This window comes from Rhagoletis zephyria, unplaced genomic scaffold, assembly GCF_001687245.7.
Source record: "Rhagoletis zephyria isolate East Lansing unplaced genomic scaffold, Rhagoletis_zephyria_1.1 Rzeph_scaffold_04660, whole genome shotgun sequence".
Classification (NCBI taxonomy): domain Eukaryota; kingdom Metazoa; phylum Arthropoda; class Insecta; order Diptera; family Tephritidae; genus Rhagoletis; species Rhagoletis zephyria.
This window is the reverse complement of record NW_016161743.1, coordinates 1-25,541: the sequence shown is the minus strand read 5'-3', so window position 1 is coordinate 25,541 and position 25,541 is coordinate 1. Positions and strand designations below refer to the sequence as shown.

Sequence of the window (25,541 nt, the reverse complement as noted above, 5' to 3'; positions counted from 1 at the left end):
ATAAGGCCCATGACAATATTGGAAATTGACATTATGACCACATCAAGGGGCCTTATGTCCGTTTGAAATGATCACAATGTCAAATAACTTTATGACCGTTTTGAATTTGCCCTTATGGCCATCTACGAATTTTTGGATTTACCACTTCCCTTCTTTTTATGTGAAATGAACTGTTCGTTTTTGTTCAAGAATGTCCTATGAAGAGACCGCCTATCAAGAGCTCAGCATGCTTATTGTAAAAGAAGGTCGGTAGAAACTGCCCTACATACAATTGAGAAGTAAATGCAAGAAACCTTCACTCATAAAGATTTTGCCGTAAGAGCCTTCCTCGATATTATGGGGACTTTACATAATATCCTGCCCAAGGCAATAGTAAAGTCGTTGGATAAGCTTGGGATTGATGTCAGTCTCATTCGGCTTATCCAAAACTTGCTGCGTGACAGAACTGTCATTAAAAAATATAAAATCTAAAAATTAAACTAAAAAAGGAAAATAATAATTAAAAAGAAAACATTTAAATAAGTCCGTAAAAATTAAATGAAATTTTTTAATATTTTTCCATTTAAACATGATAATGCAAAAATTGTAAGAAATTGAAATTAACAAAAGAAACAATTAAAAAAAAAAGAAGAAACAAATAAAATAAAATTCTAAAAATTAAATTAAATAAAAAAAAAATTCCTTTTTAAACAAAAATTTAAAAAATGTTGAAGAAAATTAAGCTAAAAAAAATTAATTAAAAGAAGAAAATAACTCCCTAAAAATTAAATGAAATGAAATGAATATGTTTTTCCATTTAAAACAACAAATATAAAAATAAAAGAAAATTTAATTAAAATAGAAAAAAATTAATTAACAAGTAATTTTTAAGCAAACAACACAACCGACTTTCTCATATAAAAATGTAGGAGAAATTTCGTCATGATCAATTGATCGGGGCCACCTGTGAGACACCACCTTTCCGATAGAAAAAGAGTTATCGAATATATAACGGCCCGAAAGGAGTTCTAAATGGGTAAGAAATATGAGTTTCTAAAATAAAAAATTGTTGACTCTTATGTGAGTCTTTTAGGGAGTCATATATGATCGAAATTATGAGCCAGCACCTTGTGCCATTACAAAACAATAAAGATTCGAAATTTATATCTAAACTTGTTTATACATAAATTGAAAAAAAAAATATAATAATAAAAAAAATTTAGCTGCAGCTGTTGCTGTTAAATGCATGTTGGAATGTACATATATGCAGGTAAGCATGTATGTATGCTATTTGAAAGAAATTTTTTGCAGAATGCTTTTGCAAATTGAGTGCATTCAGTAAGACTCAAAGAACATCCTGAAATAAGAGTCCGAATGTAGTGATTTATGAGGCCGATAAGAGCTTCGAAAAGAGTCTGAAATGATTCATATATGAGGCCAAAAATTGTTTTAAAAGAGTCCAAAATGAGCCATTTAGGAGGCCAATAAGAGTCCGATATGACTCATATTGAGGCTCAAGAATGATAGAATACAAGATTGCGCCGATCAGAGAGGATTTTTGAGAATAACTTTTGTGTGACGGCACACTGGTGCAATTGCGAGAGAGAAATGCCAAAACGTGAGCAAGAATGGAAGCAGAAGAAAAAATGTTGCAAGGAAAACGTAAACAAGTTGCACAAGTGTGACGTCATGCAAACCACGATTCTGTCAAATTCGTTAAGAGAGGAATAGCGGTCCGAGATCGGCGCAACCTTTGTATTCTCTCAATCGTGATTGAGGCTCATTTAATGTATGAATTTAAGCTCATACATATAAGTCGGCCTTCGGAGGAAGGGAAACATCCTCATATCGGACTCTTAAAAGTTTACTGGTTTTTTCTAAGGCTTTTGTGCTAGACAACAACAAAAGTCTATCGAACTATCTTGCTATCTGTCTTTCAATTGTCTTACGAAATACTTTTTACTATCTTAGCCAGAACGGCCCTGTTATTTAAGTATTATATGAATTTTTCCGGCTAAGCAAGAACTGCGAAGATTGTTTGCTTTTAAGTTAGTTTAGAATTAATTTGAAAGAACTTCTAGGTCATTATTTGAACGTTAAAAGTTTTTCGGTTTCAGTTTTTATAGAATAGTAATTTTGCTATGATACTTCGAGATCAATGACTCATATACATGCATACTTAGTGAGGCTTTTATGGCTATCTGCTTTTATACATATGTATAAATATTTATGCAGGTGCCAACGTAGTCAGCCTTTTGATAGCTTGGACGAACAAAGGCGGTAAAGGGAGTTTTTCACGAGAGTGGTAAGGCCTTACAACTGCGCTCTCTGTTACCAACCACTACAAGGAGAGGCTAGGCATAAAATTTTCTTATAGAAACGCATTGCTCTATTTATCTTTTCGGATTATTGAGTAGTTCATTTTTGTCCTGCAGCTATCAGTCTAAGTGCTTACTATGCCGAACAAATTATTATTAGCCAATCTAACTGTCAGAAAAGCGAATTTCTATAGCAATTTGCTGACATACAAAACTTGAAATGCTAGCCATAATTTTTGCGTTAACATAAGTAGTAGAATTTGTATAACTCGGTTTTAGTGTGAAATGAATCTCTAATCAGCACTCATCAAATGCAAACACTTTCCATTACCTTGTCAAGTGGTTCGTTAGTTGGTAGAGTGCATCAATTAGTATGCGAAACATTCTTAGCCCACTAAACCAAAAAATATTTATTAACGAACTCGTATTTCAATACTTTTCAGTCAGCACGTACGAAAATCGATTCAAAAGTAAATACCGCAAAAATTGCTAATCATTAATAACAAAGTATCAGCATTTATGCGATCGACTGCCTGAAGTAAAAGAGCGTCGAAATTCAAAATTGTTTTGTTTACCAAAACAAATGATAGGAGCAGCTAAAAAATTCCACACACGTTTCAAGATTTCGTAAAATTTTTCTTGCATAGAAAATAGCAGACGCAAGAAAAATGCGCACGCACGCAGCAATTGCTAAACTTACGCCATATAGCTTTCTAATAAATGACGCATGGAGGAAAAAAATAGAAAATTATTAGCTGTTTGAAATTTATGATCATTGAAAATTTTCGTTTTATTATTAGAAATTTTGCAACAAAGTGAAAATGTGGACGCGCCCAAAAGCTTGGCTATTATTCTGGAAAGCAAAATTACAAATAATTTATTGTTATAAATATATTTTTTTGTTAATTTTTGATGCGTGTTATGCCTGCTAATGAATATTTTTGTTGCATGTCGAAATTCAATTAATTTTACTGTTTGCTTGTTGTTAAAATTTAACTAATTTCCAAATCATTATTGTTTATTATTTTGTGTTTATTTTCTAGCAATTTTTTATTGTCTGTTGGCACGAACTACATAAATTGTTTATTAAATTTATTTCATACACGTACACTGCTTTTTTAAATGAAAGTGAAAAGGAATTGATTTGTATATTTTATAAGATTTTCATTTCGCATGGAAGTAACGGCAAAGCTTACAACTCGTGCAGGGGCGCTGCTGGGGGATGACTCTCGCAGGAGAAGGAGGGTATTTACAAGTGATTAGCTAAGTTTTTAGTATTTTTATTATAGAAATTATAAATGGAATTTAAATGCATTATGTAGGTATGTTTATGATGGGATAAAAAGTGAAAATTATTTTGGTATGGTAAAAAAAATGTTGGAGAAATTAATAAGGTCAGGGTCCAGTGCTGGGAAAAATCTTAAAGAAGTATTAAATTCCATCCGGGCACTGCACGATCTGCAATGGTCGACGAACTCGAGAGATCTGCTTTCAATACCCCGCGTGCCCGCTCCAAAGACCCTTTGGAGGACCTTATGGAGATAAATATAAAGGATAAGAATTTATATTTTCAGTTTTTTCTCCCTTCAAATACCAGGAATGGGCGGAATTTCATGATTCTGCAAGAATTCGCTTCAAAAACGCCCTATCTCAGCTGAAAATACATTGAAAATGTTATGAGATAGGGCGTTTTCGAACTGGCTGCCGAGATAGGTCGATCTTCCCCTCAGGTATCGATATACAAGCGCACTTTTTCATCCCTTTTTGTTAATTTTAAAGTATATTCGGTGATACTGGGTTATTCCTTCAGAAATCTACTGGCACATTTGGGAACTAGCAAGGAAGAGGTGAAGGAATGTTTGACAGGTAGGTTACGGTAGAATAACATATAATTTTCCACAAAAAATGCACCAAAATGGCACTTTTATGCACAATTAAATCCTAAGTGTCAACTTGGGTGCAACTAGTGATGGGTTTACACCTAAGTATTTACCCAACGCTGGGTATTATAAATACCCATTCTCGTACCCGGGTATTTACCTAATTTAGGATAGATACTCATTCATTAAAATTTGAGTACCCCTGCATCTAAAACTCCAAAATTGTCATGAAACTTATGCTTATTAAAGTAGACCAGGCAATATATATTTCCAGAATAGTCGGTATATATGAAAAATATAGCCAGAAGATAACAAAAGTAAACTTGAACTGGAGTTATCAACAACTTCGATGTTGAATGATGCTGAAAAAACAGAGCGTACAACAATATATTCAATACCCGATTCAAAAAAAAACATTAAACCTATACATTTAGTTGCAAATTTGTTAGACCTAAGGCACCAAGAAGTGAGCTTGATCAGTCTGCATAGTAAGACGGATTAGAATTCGTTCAAGCAACGTCGCCGCATCCGTAGTTCACAAGAAAGAGCTGAAGACGGCATCCCTTCAACTGCAACGGGAATCGTGCACTCTACCGGTTATGAATATTTTTCGGATGCTGATAGCGAGAGCGATTATGACTAAGCTCATGTTTTATCTCACTTGTAATTAAAGGCCAAGTTGGTTCTAAAAAAAACCGTTTTTTATTCTCTGTCTGAAATAAATATTGGATATTGCAGCAGGATAAACTCATAGCTAACCAGAATAAGTGGAGATGTGCCCAACCAGTGCCCGGCATACGGAGAGTAGCCACATAACTCACGGAACTTCTTCGCATGCCCCCAAAACCCCACCCAGCAAACGCCGCTGTGCCTATGGACAACCCCTGTTGAAGTTGCGCACTTCCTGAGCCTTTCCTTAGCTGAACTAGACGACAACGCAGATGGATGAGCCGACTCGAGCGGGGTTTAGTAGCCTCTACAACAATAAAAACAGTAGACCCATACAAAACCTCTATAAAACTAATTGTTCTTCACGCTAAGAGTTTTGTGTTATCTGGGTAAAAACGCCAAGATCCCAGCACCTATTTCAAACGAGTAGTTACAGAAGAAAATAAAACCGCGCGGTCCAAAATTACACACATATTTCCAAATTGAATCGTGTGGCAAGAAGATCGCGAAGTCCAAAAATTCAGTGAGCATACCGACCAGAGCAACAAGAAGTATAGAATTCCATAGCAGGATCAGAACTAGGCCGAAGCTGCTGGATTGGAAGAAGTGTCTTTATGTCATGCCTTCCACTCTTCTATACATATAACGATTGATTACAGGGGAATGTAAAATTGTTTGGTCAGACGAGAGGACCGGCTATGTATTGTAATCAAAAATTTGAAACTACAGCATGTTTAATCACATCAGACTACAATCTTCGGAGCAACCAAAAGATGCTATTTTCACAACATCAAACCACGGCGTCTCTGGTTTTATACGACTAAACTTGAAAATCACTTTTGTGATGGATATCTTGGCCGCATGTTTAATCGACCTGCGCATAGTTTTGCGGATGGATAACAGTGATCGTCTAATTTTGATTTTCCCGCCATTACTCTTCGTTTTTTCGCTATCATTCCCTACCAAGCCTCGAGTTCTCAACTAGTGCTATATGTAAGTAAATAGTGTGCCGCAGCGTATACTTATATTTCGTAATTGTCCCTTTTATAAAGAAATTTATAGACATCAGTGAATAAATACACTTTCAAAAAGAGTACTTAGCAGCAAATTGCCATGCCTGTGGTTTGTGGTATTACCATCAACAATATGACCACATTTTGTTGTGAGTTTCAGTGGTGTCTATATATTTTTGCCTTTACTCTTCGATTTTTACTTTTATTTCTTTGCTTTTGCTGATTTTACCTCCGACGTATTTTTGGTCTTCATATACCCTAGTTTTTTTACTACTCGCTACTTGGTCTGCGCATATTAGTGGCAAATATGGATGAATGAGTGCGTGGCGAATACAATGAAATATTTCAAATTAATTGCGTTTAATGTTTGGCGGATGCAAACAATTTTAACGCTGTTTGCGTGTAGGTTTTTGGGAAACGGAAATCGTCAATGAGGAATTCAGCTATATAAATTGAAGCGCCTTGCATTTACAGTGCATTGTGGCATAAATGTAAGCGTTTGGGCTGCCGGATATACTACTTTTTAAATATCTGTTTCTTATAAAAATATGTGTACAACATTTTAATAGTTTTTAAGACATATCCTGGTTATCAGAAGGCGATAAGGAGCCTTTTTCAAAGGTGTTGGCAGCTCATGGGCAATTAAATATTTAAAATATATTGCGCGCGAATAAAACGAACTTAAAAAGTAAGTAACATTTAGAATTTTCCGCGCAGCAAGTTTTACTGTAAACTAAACTGGCAACGATTAATATACTACTGTAAAATTTTGAGCAAGCTCCGCCATTTAGCTGAATAAGCATTTTTTTTGGCATTACCGATACCAACTAAAGGCTTGTTAAATACAATAAGAATTCTTCACAATCAATTTAAATGGTTAAAAAGTGGTTAACTTAATTCCGTTGTGGTCATACCAGCGCAAGTCACTCCGAATGTTCAGGTCGCCCAAAGAGGACGTCGGACCATCGCAGAATGAAAGTGTGTTGGGTGGCTGAGGCTATTCGAATCTCAACTGAGCGGGTATTTGGATATAAAAATGCTATTCCCGCATTGGATCCCGCCGCGCCTCTTAACACTCCAACATAAACGTAACCATATAACCACTTCAAAGGAGTGTCGGCGATGTTCAGCCGCAAACCGAAGGAGTTTTTGCATCTTTTCGTTACCGTTGACGACACATGGATCCACCACAATAAAATAATAAAAATCATCATGAGGCAAAAACATGTTTCAATATTCGATTCTGAAAGAGCTCGCTAGTTTGTCTCTCAAACACAATGCTGCCAAAATCCTTATACTTAACTCTGCCAAAAGCGGGGATGAGTCACAAGAAATGTTCCATTGTTTTATCTTCGCTAGAGCCGAAAGTACAAATGCCAGTTTATAGCCAAGTATGAATGCTCAAGAAGAGACCAGTAAGAAATCCTAATAGACGTCTGTAGTCTATCTGCTAAACGAAAGCAAATATCTAAAAGAAAGCAAATATCTGCTTACACGTGCCGTCTGATGCCTCAAAGTCATTGCTGGCGAAAATATCCACCCAGTATCTGCGGACCATGGAATGCCTGATCCGAGACTTCTTTAGCTAAGTGGTTAAATGTCTTAGTCAGAAGAATACCCAAAGGTGTTTGCACCCGGAGTAAAACGAGTCGAGACTTGCATTGCATAACTAGTTTGGAAGTAGTTAGAGCGCTGGCCAATGACTTGAGTGCAGCTTGGCTGTGACTGCAGATACGTAAACAACTACTTCTTCACCTATTTTCTAACACGTAGTCTAAGGCCTGGGGAATTGTAAATTAGTCGGCATGAAATACGGAGTCATATCTACTATTCGATGTAGACTCCAAATCCTGGCCATGTCTCAGTTTTGAGTAAATACTAGTAAGTAACAAAGCCAAGGCTTTCGGGAACTTATGCATAATGTAAGCCTTCCATGCAAGTTGGTTATTCAGAACAATGCCGAGATACTTTATTACGAATTTAATCTGAATTAGGTCCTCTTTTAATCAAAATTTCTTAGGAATTTTTATTCCGTTTTGACAGTATCTTTTTATGTAAGTAATCTTAGACATAAGACTTATAATTTTTCAAAAATTTCCTCAGAAACCATTTAACTCTCTTCTCACTTACCGTATTCAATTTCTCCATGAGAACACTCATTTGATTTTTCGTACACATCTTGTACGCGTTGCTGTCGTCGTCGTTTTAGTTGTTGCTGTTGTAATTGTTGCACTTTTGATTGTTGTAGATTTTGCGCACTTGATTGTGATTGATGCCTGTTGGCCATTCACAAAATTGCACAATCAAAACTGTTGTGTGAAAATTCCGAAAAAAAGTGGACAAATGGATAAAACCCAAGGCGCGCGGACACAAAGAAATGAACACACAAAAAAACGGATGAAAACACAGGGCAAAAGCAAAGCAAAAAAATAAGCAAAATAAGATACATAAAAGCGAATGTACGCAATTTAAATCGGTTAACGCGTAAGGAAAAAAAAAACAACAACTACGACGATAATATGGGCCTTGCGACGGTTTCAGCGCCACTCGACGACTGTGGTGAGCTGGTCAGTTCAGAGGTCGTGCGAAGCGAGTACGTGAAGGTTTGTGGCGGGTTATTGTGCTTTAGATTTTTTTGTGATTTATTTTTTCTAGTTTGTTTTTGTTTTATCGTGCAACAAGTTACTTTTAAATTGCCCACTTTGATGTTACTGTTGATTGTTTAATTGCTTAATTTTTGCGTAGACTTGTTACATTGATTGGCCGGCTCGCCCGTCGAATTGCTTTAGTTTTGTTTGATTGTTTTTATTTTTTTGTATTTTTTCAGGAATTTTCGGAGGCACGCACCGAGCAATTCACTTATGCAATATCACGCCTTCTCGGAAATAATTTCAGCTTACAAAATTCATGTGGTTTTTAATTGTTCGCAAGATTCAAATGAACTGATAAATATTTTGAGAAAAACTGATGAAAAATAAATTGATGATAAGAGTGCAAGAAAAAAATAAACGCGCCATGCGGCGCCAGCTTTGCTATGAGCACAACAAAAAAGCGCAGCTACACGTCGGGGACGGTCGCCGAACTAAATAAATTTGTTTTTTCTCCTTCCTCTTCTTCTCCTATCTTCGAGTATGTTTGTATGGTAATTTACACCGGCCAGCATTTGATATGCGATTACATTCAGCGTTGTAAATTCAGCTTGGCGCGCAGCCTACCTCTAACTCACTCGCTAGTCTGTTTGTTTATTTAATTGTTGTTGTTAGCGTCAATTCGAAAGTGAAAAAGTGCCACATGGGTTTAAAAGGAAAAATTATATATCTACAAAAAAATACTAATAAAATTCAAACGCCGAAAAAAAGGAAATACTATGAAAACAGATTTGAAAAAATGTCCACAAAAACTACAGAAATTAAATTGTGTGTGGGTTCCTAAGGTTAAAATTAATTTGTTACCGGTTTGGCTTATTCTTAATCGTAATCTTAATCTTAATATTAACCTTTGTTTTACTCTTACTCTTATTCGAATTCTTAATCTCAAACTCAATCTCAATCTTAATCCTAGTCTTAATCTCAATCTTAATCTTAACTTTCATCTTAATCTTAACCCTAATCCCAATCTTAATCTAAGCTTTAATCTTAAACTTATCCATATCCTTAATCTTAATTTTAATCTTAGTCATATCTTTAATCTCAATCTTAGTCTTAATTTTAATCTTAATCTAGTCTCATTCTTAATTTTAATCTTAATATTAATCCCAACTTTAGCAAGAATCTTAATCTCATATTAATATTAATCTTAATAGTCATTTAAATTTTAGTCTTAATCTTGTTCTTAATATCAATATTATCTCTCAAATAAATAAATAATCTCAATTCTAATCTTAATCTTAACTTTTATCTTAATCTTAATCCCAATCCTAATCTTTATCTAAGTCATATTCTTAAACTTTTCCTTAATCTTAATCTTAACCTTAATCTTAATCTTAGTCTTAATACCAATCTTATTCTTAATATTAATCTTAACGTTAATAATAATCTTGATCTCAACCTTACTCTTAATATTAATCTTAATCTTAACCTTAATCTTAACCTTAATCTTAATCTTAGTCTTAATCTTAATCTTAGTCCTAATCTTATTCTTAATCTGAATCTCAACATTCCTCTTAATATTAACCTTAATCGTAATCTTAATTTTAGTATTAATCTTAATTTTAATCTCAGTACTAATATTAGTCTTAACCTGTATATTAACTCTTATCTTCGTCGTTCCTTCTTCAGTCACATTTTGGTTTCATTGGAGTTTGAATATGAATGTTCACTTAAAACATTCATAAAAAATTTATAAAAATTAGAAACATTTCTTCAAGTGCAAACACGATAAATGCTAGCTTAAACGACTGTCTTTAAGTTCTTCTTATTCCCACTCCTTGCCTCCAAACTCATCAAACATAACCGAAAACTCGCAGTCATATGAAAAATTTGAATTACCAGCAAAAAATATTTAACATATGGTGGCACCACATGTGTTTTGTAGTGATTAGCAGTTATAGGAAACTCAAATGTTGTAGTTGTTGCTAATTTTCTATTTTTTTTTTAAGTTTTACTAGCTCTTTCATTACCAATTCCCTTACTTGCTAGCGTGTTTTTACATTTAGTTTTTTCTTCTTTGCTGGTCGTTGTAAATTTTCTAACTAAATAATTCATCTTCGCTGGCTCTACAGGTTTCGTGTTTAATTTTTGTTTTTAAATTTTTATTAGTTAGTTTCAATTTCGTTTTCGTTTTCATTCGCTTGAATGAGAATGAAAGTGATTTTGGTGTATTGGCATGTTGAGGGGGTATTTATGCTAATGATTTTGATAAATGTTTGTAACTGAATAATATATAAGAAAATTGAAAGTTTAGAAACACTTTCGAGCCAAGCGTTTACACTGACTAGAAATTTTGGTTTTTTGTAAGTAAATTATGAAAAATTTAGCAATTTGTTTCTTCGGTTTAGTAGCATGTGTACACTATCTTATCAAAGGTATGACTGGGCAACCATCGTAACTTTGATGTAAATTTGTGATCCTACGGGTAAACATCCCTTATGGCTGGAAGTTAGCTTGATTTCCATGAATATTCATTCAAAGCCTTACCCGTGCTCAAAGGCCAGCTTCTAACCGGAATTTCTGTTAAAGAGTTATTTCGTCTTGGCATGTCTCTTTTATCGTTACTCTTATTGTGCATGAGGTTAAGAAGTTACAGATAGCTTGTCCTTCAGCCTAGATTCCAATCCTATAAAATTCACCAAAAAACTATGCAAAACCAATTTCAAGAGTATATAACTATTCTGCCCTAGCCTGCCTCCGATATGAAAAAGCTTGACTTGGTTAACTTGTGCTGCCATTATCGACCGAAACTTATACTTAGTTATTTAAATTGCTCTAGAATCGATCTATGGTGCCTATAGTACGACTAACATTTTAGCAGGTTTCCCTAGGAAACTCATTATAGATCACGAAACGGACCTTTACTGACAGCGTGACACAGCTATTTGTAGGTGTATTGCGATATCTAGGAATAGAAATGTTTTGAAATGATTGTGTAGACACGTGCTTAATATTAAAATTTTAATATTTTCAAATTGTACGAAAATAAAATTTCTCCTCAGTACCTAATATTAAATAGGAAAGTCAGAGAGGAGGCTATAAATGCCTCTCAAAGCAATCGACAAATCTTGGCTCAGGATTGATAACAAGAGAACCCAGCGCTCTTATACAATTAGAATGCTTCCAACCCTGACTTGTAATAGGGCCATTGCTTTGTGAAAACTAACGACAGCAGTGTGGGCTTTCCAGCGGTTGACTACTGTCGCAGCTTTCGTAATGACGAAGAAAGTGAGATTATCACAGTCAAAAACTGTTCTGATTTTTTTCTTGTAAATCAAGGTATGCCATGTGAAATACAAACAAAAAATAATAAATAAAAAATTGCTGCAACTTTTTTCTTAGTAAATTTTTTTGATCCATCCTTTCCAAGGCCCAGTAATCAGAGTTTATGCTGCTGAGTTGGGTGAACGTTCCAAAAGCTGGTATTAAATCGCTTGTGTTGTATGAAAAAAAGGTTTCACATGCAAATAGATTTCGAAAGTTTAAAATTATTGTGAGAAGAAATTAAAAATTTTTGACATTTTGAAGATCAAATAACTTGAAAAAATCAAATCAGCTGCTCTACTGATACTACCTGTTCAATATGCCTCCTAAATGTATATTTGTTTTTTCACTATTTGCTATTTTACCAGCGGTTCCTGGAAGATTTATGGAAACTTGTTTCCAAGAGTTAATCTATTCATAAGAAAAATGTATAAATTCTCAGCAGGTTTGTGTACCTCGTTATGATTTAGAGAATTTTTAAAATTAAAATTTTTTTTAATATAACCTTGACGATTTCGATGGCTGAGTGGAAGATCGACCTATCTCGGCTGCCAGTTCGAAAACGCTCTATCTCAAAAAACTTTTCAAGAACGCCCTATTTCAGAATTTTATTGAAAAACACCCTATCTCAAAATTCGGTTCAAAAATGCCCTATCTCACTTCAAAATGTATTGAAAATATGCTGTTATAGGGCGTTTTTGAATCGGCAGCTGAGATAGGGCGTTTTTCAAACGAATTCTGAAATAGAGCGTTCTTGAAAAGTTTTTTGAGATAGAATGTTTTCGAACTGGCTGCCGAGATAGGTCGATCTTCCACTCAGCCATCGATTTCTTCTTTTAAACCGCTTGGAATTTACAAAATTTTTTAAATTTGTTCCCAAAAATCTATAACTCTAAAAAGTATATTTTTTGTATCGCTAAACAAATCCATTCTTTCATCCGACAACTCTTAGAAATATCGCCGCCTTAAGTTATATGAGATACCCTCAGTTGTGACTGCATAAAATATTAATATCAAATAATTATTTTAATATAGAAACATGTAAAGTTATCGCACCATGCATTCACGGCGATTTTGCTAAACTATCGGTTAGGAAACAGTTAGAAATAAAAGACGGCAGAAAGGGGTTTTTCCACATGAAGGTTAAATTTTTCCATATTTTAAGATAAGTTATGGATATTCTTTTCGTCTTAAAGAAAACCTCAAAACTTTTATTAAACTATCCATAAAATTGCAGATTTTTTCGGGCTTGAAAAACATTTTCAGAACTCATTTCTTTAGTTTGTTTATTTAACATAAAATTTATGATTAAAAGCATAAGCTGAAGAATTTAGGATCAAATAAATTTCTTGAAATTTTTCGTTTTTCTCGATTTTTCTTATGAGCATTTTAAAACTTGCATAAGATTTTAGGGTTGTTGAATAAAAAGTAAAAAAAAAAATAATATATAAGTGCATAAAAATAAAAATAAAATATTCTAGAAGTTAGTTGGTTATAGGCAACCGATATCAACACTTCAAGGCCAATGCTGTTATGCGATGCTGCGAAATGTTCGCATATTTATACTTCATAGTCATATTTAAAATTCAGTGCGTGTAAGTGACAATCAACAATTTTGTTAAAAGATAACTAGTAAATTAATCTTTTATGATTTGGAAAATTTATTATAGTTGCAGATTGAATTGAATTTGCGTTGTACCACTTTTTGTATTTTTTTGTGCAACATAAAAGTTTGAATTTATTTTAAGGTGATTGGAAAAAACATTAGACATTCATCTAAAATGTACGAAGTATCACTTTTTAACAGTAACAGTAAACTTTTGTTTTATATGCTATCACTTTTCTATCATCGTAACTCACTTAGACAGAATGTTGTGTATGATAAATTAAATACTAGAAAACAGTTTTTACTAATTTTTAATTTCTTGATTGCCCGCACACAGGCATAGTTATAGTTTGTTCACAATATTATCCTGTTTGTATTTACGAATCACTTATTCCAGACACAATCTTTGTTACGCATATTTTGTTTCAAGTCTCGTGTTGGGAACGCAATCACAGTTAGCAAATATTATTTGATTTACTTTGACGTTTTTGAAGATAAAATAGTTAAAGTTTCGTAATATTTTTTTTTTAATTTTTTTTTAAATTACTTTTAGTAATTTTTTCTTTATTTATGTGCATATGTATGTATTTAGTATAAGCCCACTACTTAAGGAATTTTCTTCATACTAACAATTATTACTTCACAAGGTTTTTCCGCGTCACTTCTTAAAATTCGTTTTTGATCACACAAAGAAGTAGTACCGTTAACCGTCAGTGTAAAACCAAAGCGTGCGTAACACTCAACGTCTGCAAACCGTTTGAAGTGGTAAGCGAAGACTTTAACTTGGCCAAGAGATTGCAAAGTCAATGCAAAGCACAGCGAGTAGCAGACCAAACGCAATAATGTAAAGCGCAGCAAAGGCATAAAAAACACGAGCAGCAACAAGCACCAAATCGTAGATACTTAGCGAAGTCGAAGAGCTCGTTGTCGAGTGAGAAAAGTCAACAGCTGAGCGTAAGCGGAGTTGATTGCAAGCAGATATGGTGGTAAAAAAAGTGGCACGCGGAAAAGGGTTGTGTGGCGCTGCAAGTTGGCGTGTAAAAAATTCCCAAAACAAATAACAATTAAGCAAAGACAGGTGCTTTACTACATTGCAATGCTAGAAATTTAATATTTATTGCCTATGCAGTGCGAGATGACATGGGGAAAATATATGTATTTGCAAAGGCAGCCTTAAGTGCCGAGAGTAAGCGAGAAATGACGTTTAAATTAATGTACGCTGCTCTCAAACATTAGCAAAGTTTTTGTTACTTGGTGACTTTAAACTGGCTTTTTGTGGCGGTAAAGCAAGTTGCTCGCTTAAGTCTTTCGTATGAGGTGTGCTTTGTTTGAAGCATAACTCTTTTACTTAGGCGAATGTTCGTTTATCATACTTGCCATTAATTTTAGCCACCACTGTCGGTAGCTGTGCAGTTTTGAAGCATTTACATGTAGCCAATTACATTAAATTAAATTTTTCATTAGCGCTAATTTACGTGTTTTAAAAATGTTTATAAGTGTAATATTAAATTATTCCGTGCATTTAGCATTCACGATGCTTAGATATACACTAGTTCGCCGATGTTATATTGAAGCGAAAATTTATAGAAATTGGAATCTTCTTTATAATTAACGTCGTTGGCAAAAGTGTTATCATTGTCGAAAATACTGGTTTACAGCAAAAATATTCTATGGATGCCACTATCCAATCCCTATGTAGAATTGCTCGGTGAATCCGAAAATCGACTTAATTTTTTTTCTTTGGATACGTTTTCGAGATATTTGCAATTTGCCGCTATTTTTAAATTGGTATCTAAGATATACAAGATTAAAAGGAATCAATTTTTGCTTTAAGCTGAATAACGGCAAATTGCAAATATCTCGAAAACGTATCCATAGAAAAAAAAATTAACCTGAATTTCGGAATCATCGAGCAATTCTACATAGAAGTTGGATAGTGGCGTCTGGAGAACAAAAACCAAATTAAAATTTGTGATCCAGTTTAATTATCGATATCGTCAATCAAAGTTTTAGTATTTTTATCGGAATGACTGTCGATATTCTTATCTTATCAATATCGTTATCATTGTTTTTATCGATATTATTATCGATATCGTTATCGTTGTTTTTATCGATATTGTTATCGGTATTATTATCACTTTAATGATTAATATTGTATCGGTATTTTTATCGATATTACAATTGATATTTTTATAGATATTGTTATGGAAACTGTAATCGATATCGTTTAAAATTCCTAAATTTTCTGAACAATGGTATTAAGCAACAATTGGAAGGCATTTCAACTCAAAGATACATGTTTTAATATTTATCTATTTTCCTTATTATTATATCCCGGAGTTAATTTAATTTTAAAAAGAGAATACCTTGCATTTCAAAATATTTGTATCCTTATTAGTATATTTTTAATGCAATATTCAAAATCCTTTTAACACAACTATGTTCTTGTCGGAATACCATTATAAGAGCTGTGTTCTACATCTAGATTAATTAAATACACAGTTTGGTTTAGGGAACAATTAGGGTAGAGTGAAATCAAATAACCATACGTTATCAAGTTATTTCCACGTGAGGTAAGCAACATCATTACAGAGGTTTTAGGTAAACCAGCCGGTGGGATAAGCAAAATGGTCTTACTGCGCAATAGCATAAACAGAGTTACATCTCTGTACAACTTTAAATAATGTAAGGGCATTGAAAGGCCAAAATTTACACGAGTAAAGTATTTGGGAGTCTCGCTACATCTTAAGCTAGTTGAGATTATGTATTGTGGAACGATTTTCCGTCATCCCTTGAAAAAAATCCTCCTTCCCTGTTGGAAAAACAAACAACCAAAAAGAAAGTAGTAGTTGAGATTATTTTAATACGGTTGACTGCATACCACACATATTTCATGTGCTTAGTAGTGTCCGATGAGGATCGAGTAAAAAATAGACTTATAATAGACAACTTTTCCTAAGGGATGCTTTTAGAGATATACATATATTAGATTTCCTAACCGTGCAATCCAAAATATTTCTGACGAGTTCTTATTAGATTAACTTCCTACATTTGTTGCGTCTGTGCAATTACTTAGATAGCGGCCTACCAGTAAATAGTTGTCGTTTTCATTTACATTATAAGTTGTCTTTCCAAATAAATATTGATTTGGATAGTCTCTTCCACTATTTTGTTTCCTTCGATATTCTAACGACCAGGTATCAAGAAGATACAAAGCTTTCTGCTTTGTTTCCTTCATCTTTATAAGTTGTTATATAAAAAATAAATAAATAAACATGTGGTATGCCTAAAGCTAGTTACGGGAATATCCTTATCGCCCATACCTCCATCGTAAATATTCTGCAGTGACTAGGTAGTTTAAATGGCTGCTTACTACTCTATTATTTGCAGTGGGCTTCAGCGGCTAATCCCTCCAGCATTTTTAAATAATGAGCATATATATTCAAGGTCAAATGCCTGGGTTCCGTATCCTTGCTCTACTCTTTTCCTTCAGCTGATTTTTTAATCCTTCATGCGGTGTCTTACGAAAAGCCGTGGGGTCTCCTCTCCTTTGCTATGATTTCCTGATCTGGTGAACAGGCTTACTAAGTAGTATAGCCATGTATAACTGGGCAGGGTTCAGAGGACCATATGTGTCAGCAGTACATGGGTAATGAGAGCTTACTTTACGGCTGTCCTCAATTTTATTAGAAACCTACATCTTTTTGAGCTTCAAATGATGTACACCGTTTCGGTGTTTGCTGTAAGACTCAGAGAAATGGATCTATGTAAAGAAAAAGAACAAGCACGCATACATATTGTAGTATTCTTTCTGGATTGCGTTCAAAGATTAGACAGCTCGCCGATTATACACCACCTTAAATGGAATACCACATACACTTTGGAGTCCCACTTATGTCGTAAGAGGGAGTTGTAGCTATTGTTTGATCTGTGAGTATGAAAATTAGTCCATTAGTCCATTAGTCCGCCAGTGTAAACTGCTTAAATTCGATTGACCTTTCAAGGATTTAATGAAGCGAAGTCTCAGCAGACTGAATCCCAGGTCATTTCAAAATTTTCGGAAATGTAGCTGTTGGTGGGCTAATCAGGCAGGGAAATCGAAAATGAACATTTTTATCACAATTTTCAGAAATTAGATCATACATATATAGCCATTTAACTAACGTTATATGGCCCGTATGAAACCTTAAAAGAACAAGCGACCTGTTGAAAATCCCAACCTGACCTGACAATGAATTCATGTGACATGTAATACTTATATATAGATATGTTTGAGTACAGCAGCACTTCTACAAAAAAAAAAAAAAATACAATACAAAGAAGCCACTGATAGCCACCAGCGATGTCTTAATACTTTAAGCTGACCGAAGGGCAACTTCAAATAATTTTCAGAGCAGTGTGCTTAAAAAATATCAGTTGGGGCAATTTATTTATACACTTAGTAGCTCAATTAAGTAAGCCGGCAAAGTGGTGGACAAGCAATTTGGAGTTGAAAAATAAATTTTAAATTTCACAAAGAGCTTGTAAGAGGTAAGGGAAAAATTTTTGACAATTAAATGTAATACTGATATTGCACTTAATTTGAGGTCATTGCTTTTGGAAATATACATATGTATTTCCTAAGAGCTAATTTAGTTGGTACTAGTTAATCACAATTTTGCTGAGTGTTGTAGAGTGGCTGAAAATAAATAAATATAAATAACTTGAAAAAAAAGGCAAAGCAAAATATTGCAAACTCTCTGTCACAAGCAGCAGCCAAGTCTTTAAAAGTTTACAACAGCAAACAGTAATCAAATGTTGTATTAACTGTTCACAGTAAATAGATTAAAATCTGAGTAACAGCAACTGTTACATATTTTTTGCAAAATCACTGTCTGCTCACTGGTTTTTCGTAAATTGCTTTTCTTCTCTTTTGCACGAATTGTCTGCTGCTGCGTAACTTTGGCGATTTTTATTTTATTTATTATTATTATTTTTAACTTTTTTTATTTTTTTCAGCTGCTACGTTTAACGCTAATGATCGTCGTCATTAATCCCCATTTCTAATAGTCATTTATATGGCTGATATTTCATATGACTTTGCAAAAAATTAGAATTGCTGCTTTTACAATTTTTTCCGTTACATTTTGTCTGCTTACATAACTGTGCACAAATTCATATTGTTACGCTTACTTTCTTAAATTAAAGCTGCTAAATTTACAATAGTTTTTACACTCAAAATTGCTGTTGTCAAAAACAAAAGACTAAAGCAACGAACTTAGTGGCTGTAAGGCGCACCTAAAAATACCAAACACACAAAAAAGGCTGTCAGCGCGCGCACCTTACAAAGCGCTATTTATTAGAGAAGTCGCTTTTAGTGGAAACAAAGCTAAATCTCAGCTAATATGCATCAAGTGCGCATTTGTATAAAAATCGCTGTGTATGTGTGTGTGTGCGTGTGTGTGCAGCGGCGTATTTGTCTAAATATCAAATATTTGCCATATATTTGCTTTTAAATGTTCTTCGCGCCATTGGCGATTAAAAGACATACAAGAATGTCAATGCTGGGAAACGTGTGTCTAAAATGGTCGGAAAATTATTACAAAAGGTAATAAATACAACGGAAAACAAATAATTATAATGCAAAAATTGTACGAACAAACTTAAGAAGTTAGTTACTTAAAGCATTGCAAAGGTTTTTGAGGTAGTTGGAGGCTGTGTTAACAGTTGAAGTGATGCGATGTGATACAGTGGATGTTGAGGTGCTTTCATATGATGTGATCAGTGCATTTTTTTTTTGTGATGTGACACGACGTGATGTTTTGTGTGGTGATATTGATATTGATATTGATGTGATGCAATGTTTTATACAATATGACATTAAGAGCATTGAGGTTTTCATTACATGAACTGATGCGATGTTTTTATATAACGCGATATTTTTTTAACGATAAAGCAAAGCGCGGTATGATGTAAATAACTTGAAGTGATTTGATGTGACGCGATGTGATGTGATTTCGTATGGTCTGATATGATATCATGTGAGGTGAGGTGACATAATGTTGCAGATATCGTCACCCGGATAAATTAATATCGTATGTTACATATTGCGATTTTTGGGGAATCGAGATTGAAGTTTGGAAATAAATTTTTTAAACTCGTCCCAATAGATTCTCTCCAAAGTCAGTAGAATTTTGTCGCATGTTTCGTTCGTAGTCGGCGTAAAAATGTAGGTCGCCCCCTTTGTGTGACAACTTCAAGGCTAACACTAACATATTGCGAGACCACCAATCTATTATTATTATTAAGATAGGAAGTGATATTAGAGGTGATGTTATGTTATTCGGTGATGTGATGTTATTTTATGGTTCTGGTGGTAGTTCTGGCAATATATTTTCTTATTTTCACTTTTATTTCAACATAGATTTATCCCAATCACGAATGACAACTTGTTGAAATTTTTCATACAAGACTGCTGTATTGTACCAAACTTTTGACTACAAAAAAAAATCTGTACCAATAGCCCAATATAAAAATGGACAAATCTGTATAAATATACCAATCGAGTGACACTGCCTTAAAAATTTATGCAATTAAAATAAAAAACAACATCTTTCGTAAAAGTTTCGAGTCTTAATTTGTTTTCTGAGTATGCAGTTTGGTAGCCCATTGAATTCTAGTAAATTAAAGTACATGTTTCAAATGGCTAAAAATTACGGTTGATTTTTTAGAATTTTTAAAAAAGCTCAAAATTTGCATGAAAGTTTGTTGAGTTTTTTTAATATTGCACAAAGTTGGTAGTTTGGATTTACACGGGTTTTGTTAAAGAAAAAAATAACCAAAATTAAATAACAACAAAAATAATACGTTAAAACTTGGAAAAAAAGTGGTTCGGCTATAATATTTTGACCACTGCATGTATTTTTTTATATATTTAATTTGACATGCACATTGTATATAAACTGTATATCGCAGACGGTACATTTCAAGGGGGTCAGAACACCTACAAACCGTGGGTCGAATTTCGGTAAAAAATATTATTATTGTGAATTTTTTGGAAATAAGTGTGATCCCGCCCACTTATGATGAAATACTGTATCTCAGTAGCCGCTTCACCAGTCCTTCCCAAACGAGTACTTGCCTACGGTCTAGGTAAGAAATCTGTTAAAAATCTTTGAAATCGGGCAATAACCACGCCCACCTCCCATATAACGGTAATTTACAGAAACACGAAAACGGCGATAAACCAGTACAAGAACCACTTAGCATCTTATCACCACAATTGTGTATCGCGGTAACTGATTCATCAATTTCTACCAAACTCGGTGCACTTAGTAACCATCGCCTAAACCGTTTCCACTTTCGTTTCTATGGAAATCGTATTTTTTGCTGGGATATAAAAAATTAAAATTTCACTTTCAACAAATAGGTTTAACTCCTTCTTCAGCCATTCTGGTAAGCATTAATTTTATGGGCTTAAACGTGCAAATGTAAATTGCACCTTTAAATAAGCTGGTAAAACGTAATAACATTTTTTGAAATAAAATATACAAGCATATCACCTACTAAAAACTCTTTAAATCGAGAGCATAAAAAATCATTCATAGCTACATTTGCGGGTATGATTGCCACCATAGTTGCTTGTAAATGATAATAAACTAAGAACATAAATAAATTTGTGTGTACTTAAGTTTATAGGTACACATACATACATCTGCACATATTTGAATGTGTCACTGTGGGGTTAAAATGCAATTAAGATTATTTTTATTGACTATTTGCTATTACTGCAGCTCCATAAAAGACTAACAGAGTTTTAGTTTATTTTTGAAATTAAGCATATATGATTTTTTATACCTCATTTATAAATAAGGTTGAAGATATCGTAAGCGGAGTGTTTTAATTTAATTATACTAAGATATTTGTGAAAATGGACAAGTGCGATCTCGTTGAACTTTGTGAAGTAATAAGTCACTGCCATCCGCAACCATCGTCAATGCTCACTCAGCTGTTATGCTTACAAGCCAGCATGACTACATTGTGATAAAAGTATCGCATCTTCTTCTACTATTTCATCAAGCAGCCCTCATCGCGCGCCCTCATATCGGGCTTGAGAAATTCGTTGCTAACTTGATGCCCAAAGTACTTCAATTTTTGATATATTATTATTTGTACTAATGAGGAGCTAAGTTCAGTCCATGAATTTATAGTGCTAATAAGATGATTCTCCAAATGCATTTTACGTCTGTGCATCAGTGTAGGCAACAGTTCCAATATGTGTGTGTGTGTGTGTGTTTCATTATCAGTATCTCAGAATATTTATAGCTCATGCGAACCTGCAAAGTCCTGTAAGAATTCCGCCTGGGATAAGCTCTAGCATTCCTTAAAGTGGGCTAACTAATAAACTCCTGTGAATGCCTTGGGATGTTCTAGACCAGATAGATTGTACTAGTATCGAATTCTGTGAACTTCTTCTTATTTGACCGTGGGGCTCTGGGCCGATGAAAGGATTTGAAGCGGATTTCTTTGCGAGTTAACTGATTCTCTTCAATATCAACGTGTACCGACATCCATATTGTTCATTCCAAGAGTGTTGAGCTTATTAAGGCTTCCACTACCAGTTTTGAGCTTACCTGTTGAGATTTTAGAGCCTTAATAGCAGCGTCAAGACTGTCATCGCTAAGCTTTTTTAACTGCCCTTTGAATACATGGAACCCCCCGCTATTTCTATTTCAGAGAACTGATTTATTAAAATATTCATGTCTTTCTTTCAGAAACTCTTTTGCAATAACTTTGGCATCAGTCATCCCTATGAAACGCTAAGAAAAAAGCAACACGATTTTTTAAAAATAGCGTAATTTCCAAACAACGCCACTCTATAAATAGCTGAAACATATCTGTACGAATGTAGTAACCGAGTGATTTGGCCTTGGTTCAAAGCTAACATTTGAAAACACTCCCACATGTTTTGGTTGTAGCTGGGTGCGCCAATCTGAAGAGGGGTGAGATAAAAACGAACTTCCAAGGATACTGTTGAGCAAGTTATCAAGCCTCCAGTTGTGCTGGCTCTCCGTTGTGTAATTCTATAAACCAAGCTACCCCATAAATCATCGTGGGTCACAGTTTTTTGCACTGTTTTCTTCACACGTATTTTTTCCAGAGTAATTATCGGCAGCTGTGGTGTAGTGGTAAGCAGTGCGCGCTTCCACTCCGCAACGCCTGGGTTCAAGCCCTGGTCAAAGCAACATCGCAAAAAAATATAGAAAAAGGTTTTTTCTTAACAGCGGTCCTCCCTCGGCAGGCAATGGCAAACCTCCGAGTGTATTTCTGCCATGAAAAACAGCTTCTCATAAAAATACAATCGCCGTTCGGAGTCGGCGTAAAACTGTAGGTCCCTCCGCTTTGTGTGACAACATCAAGGCGCACGCCACAAATCGGAGGAGAAGCTCGGCCAAACAGTAACATATGTGTAAGCGCCATTATGTTATTATTATTATTAATTATTGGCCTGGTATATACGACAGCCAGAAATTTAAACGTTTTTTTTTTCATCTACACGAATCATCTTAAGGCTGCCAATTTTATATTTCCTTGTGCCCCCGAAAAACGTATCTGACTGTCTCTTTATTTATACAAGCTATCAGTTATCGTACCAAATTCAACCTTCAAAAAAGTAGAAATTTCTAGCAGAGAGCACCAAGGTCCATAAGTTTTCGGGTCCATCTGACTTTATTCAGTTCTAGATTAACGGGTCTAAAATGGAAAACAAGATCGAAGGGGTGGCCTCAGATTAATAGGGTAACTAATGTCGTTCCGTCCACCAAGGTATACTTTGAATATATACACAAACTATTAAGCGTATCAGTGCTGCATCTACTAAGCCGAACTTGTGGCTACACTGGAAGCTGTTGAGTGTTTACGCACAAGGGTGATCAGAGACATCTACACTAATGATTGTCAGAAATGTGGCACCACAGCGAACAGTAGTTCAAAACTGGAATATAATGTTCATAATTCGTGAGTTAACGAAAGCCTATAAAATTAGCAAGAGACCAGTTGAACAATATTTTTGAATTTTTATATGTTTATATTGAATTTTTAAGTGCAAAATGCAGAAAAAGTAGTCATTTTGAAGAAATCGATTAACCTGTTTCAGTTAACAAATGTAACATAATAAAAATAAAATAATTGAAAACAATTGTAAGGTTGCCCCAAAACGAAAAAAAACTCACAAGAAATTTGAAATGTAAAAAAAACGTTACTAAATTAACTTTTTTCTGTTTTTAGAAACATTTTAGGTATGCAGTTTTTTTGTCAATTTTTCGAGCACATCTGCATGTTTTGTAGTTTATATTTTCATTATATATATTATTAAAAATCAAAGCGAACTCTTAGCCACTTGAAACTTGCACTTTATCATATACACTAAGGACTAAAAAAACTTTAATTTGTGAATTTTTGTTTTAAACATTTTTCTAGTTTTTTTTTCGTTTTGAAAAACCCTACAATTGTTTTCAATTAGCTTTTATTTTGTAAAAGTTTTTAACTGGAACAGGAAAATCGATTTTTTTCAATATCGGTACTTTTAGCGCGCTTTGCACTAAACAATTTAATACAATAAAATTAATTCAAAAATTGGACTCAACTGGTCTCTTGTCAATTTTATAAGCTTTTATTTAAATAAAATAAAGTGAAAAATGAACAGTATGAGGGCAAAGGTGTGCTCTTGTATCCACCAAAAGCCATTTAAACCTAACTTTCTTGTCCATAAAAAAAATTACTTTGCATTAAGTGTGTTGTCCTGGCCAATTTTGTCCTTTGCTACTGTTTTTGAAAAATTTTAATAGCGGCCCAATGACGCGGTCTATGCGTTACTGCAGCAAGGCTGGAATTATATCTTTAATTTCTGGTTAAGTAGTTTGAAGGTGTTCACTGTCCACCTCAGCGGGTGTTCTGAGCATTAGTCTTCTTATTCCTGTTTTATGGTAATAATGATTGAGGTGCCTAAATGTATATTTCACAAATATAATAAAGTCCAACGTAAATATACAAACTAGAAGGTAGATCTGATTTCGAATGCTACAAAAATCATCATCAGTTAATCTTTTTCACAATCAAGAGATTTTACACAACAGTTAGTTGATCCAATTAAATATGAAAAATAACGAACCAAGCCAAGGGTGCGCCACTATTTCACATTAAAAACGCTGCTTTCATAGCAATTAGTTGGAAAAAATAAGACATTTTTGAACTGCAATTCCCCAAGAAAGGAAAATTATCATAAACAAAAATTTGTACAAACCACTAACCCACTAATTAATCAGATCAACTGCTATCACTTATCTGATTTTTTATTTCGCTTTAAAAAATTAAAAATTTTTAAATTTCCAAACGCTTAGCGCAATTGGGCGTGTCGCTGCTGGCGAATTCCAGCGCTCATTTTATAGTAGCAGTAAAAATTTACCAACCAGCGATAATCAACGCCCAGTTAATATGCGTCAGACGCCAGCTACTACTAATTGCAGGCAGTCAGCAACAATGGAACGACGACAACAACAGTTAGCAGCATTGCATTTCATTGCACTGATCTATATCGGCTATGGACTTGTTATAATTTTACACTTTTCTTTTGCTTCGATTGTGGTTTTTGTTGCTTCAGTAGCAGCAGTGCACTACTAGAAGTTGCCAACACTTTCGTTTCGGCCGCTGTGCCCAAAAAAGCGCTGCTTTACTACTATTTCGCTTACTTTTTATTCAAATTTTTATTACAAAGTTTTTCTTTCTCAATTTTTTTTTAGGGCAAATTGAAATGTGTGGCAAGCTTTGGTATGCTGCTGCCGCAACAGCAGCTGAAAATCGATTTTCGTGCGACCTAAAAAGACAAGCTAATGTTGCAGCAATAAAGCGTAAAACAAATGAAAAAAGAAAACTCACGAAAAAAGCTCAAACGCAAATAGACAAGTGCTGAAATTCGTAGGATGATAGCCGTTACAAGCAAAGATGATGACAGCGCCGATGGTGGCGGTGGCGGCAACAACAAAAATGTTTGATTGCAAACTTGGCACAGTTGTTGGTCCTGGTACAGCATACCAACTGGCCGAAAATTTCTAAAATCGGACAATAACCACGCCCACATCCCATATAAGGTAATTTCGAGAAATACAAAATCTTCGATAAATCAGTAA

General features: G+C 34.3%; 1 protein-coding gene across 1 annotated transcript in view; it reads right to left on the bottom strand.

Moving 5' to 3' along the window:
* The window catches only part of LOC108371039 (guanylate kinase-like), a 36,271-nt gene extending 22,151 nt beyond the window's left edge, over positions 1-14,120 (bottom strand). The window contains exons 1-2 of the mRNA XM_017626526.1: positions 14,008-14,120; positions 7,990-8,168 (exon numbers count right to left, since the gene is read on the bottom strand). The gene's annotated coding sequence lies outside the window, so the exon portion shown is untranslated. The remainder of the gene's footprint in view (positions 1-7,989; positions 8,169-14,007) is intronic.
* Between the last annotated feature and the right edge of the window lie 11,421 nt (positions 14,121-25,541).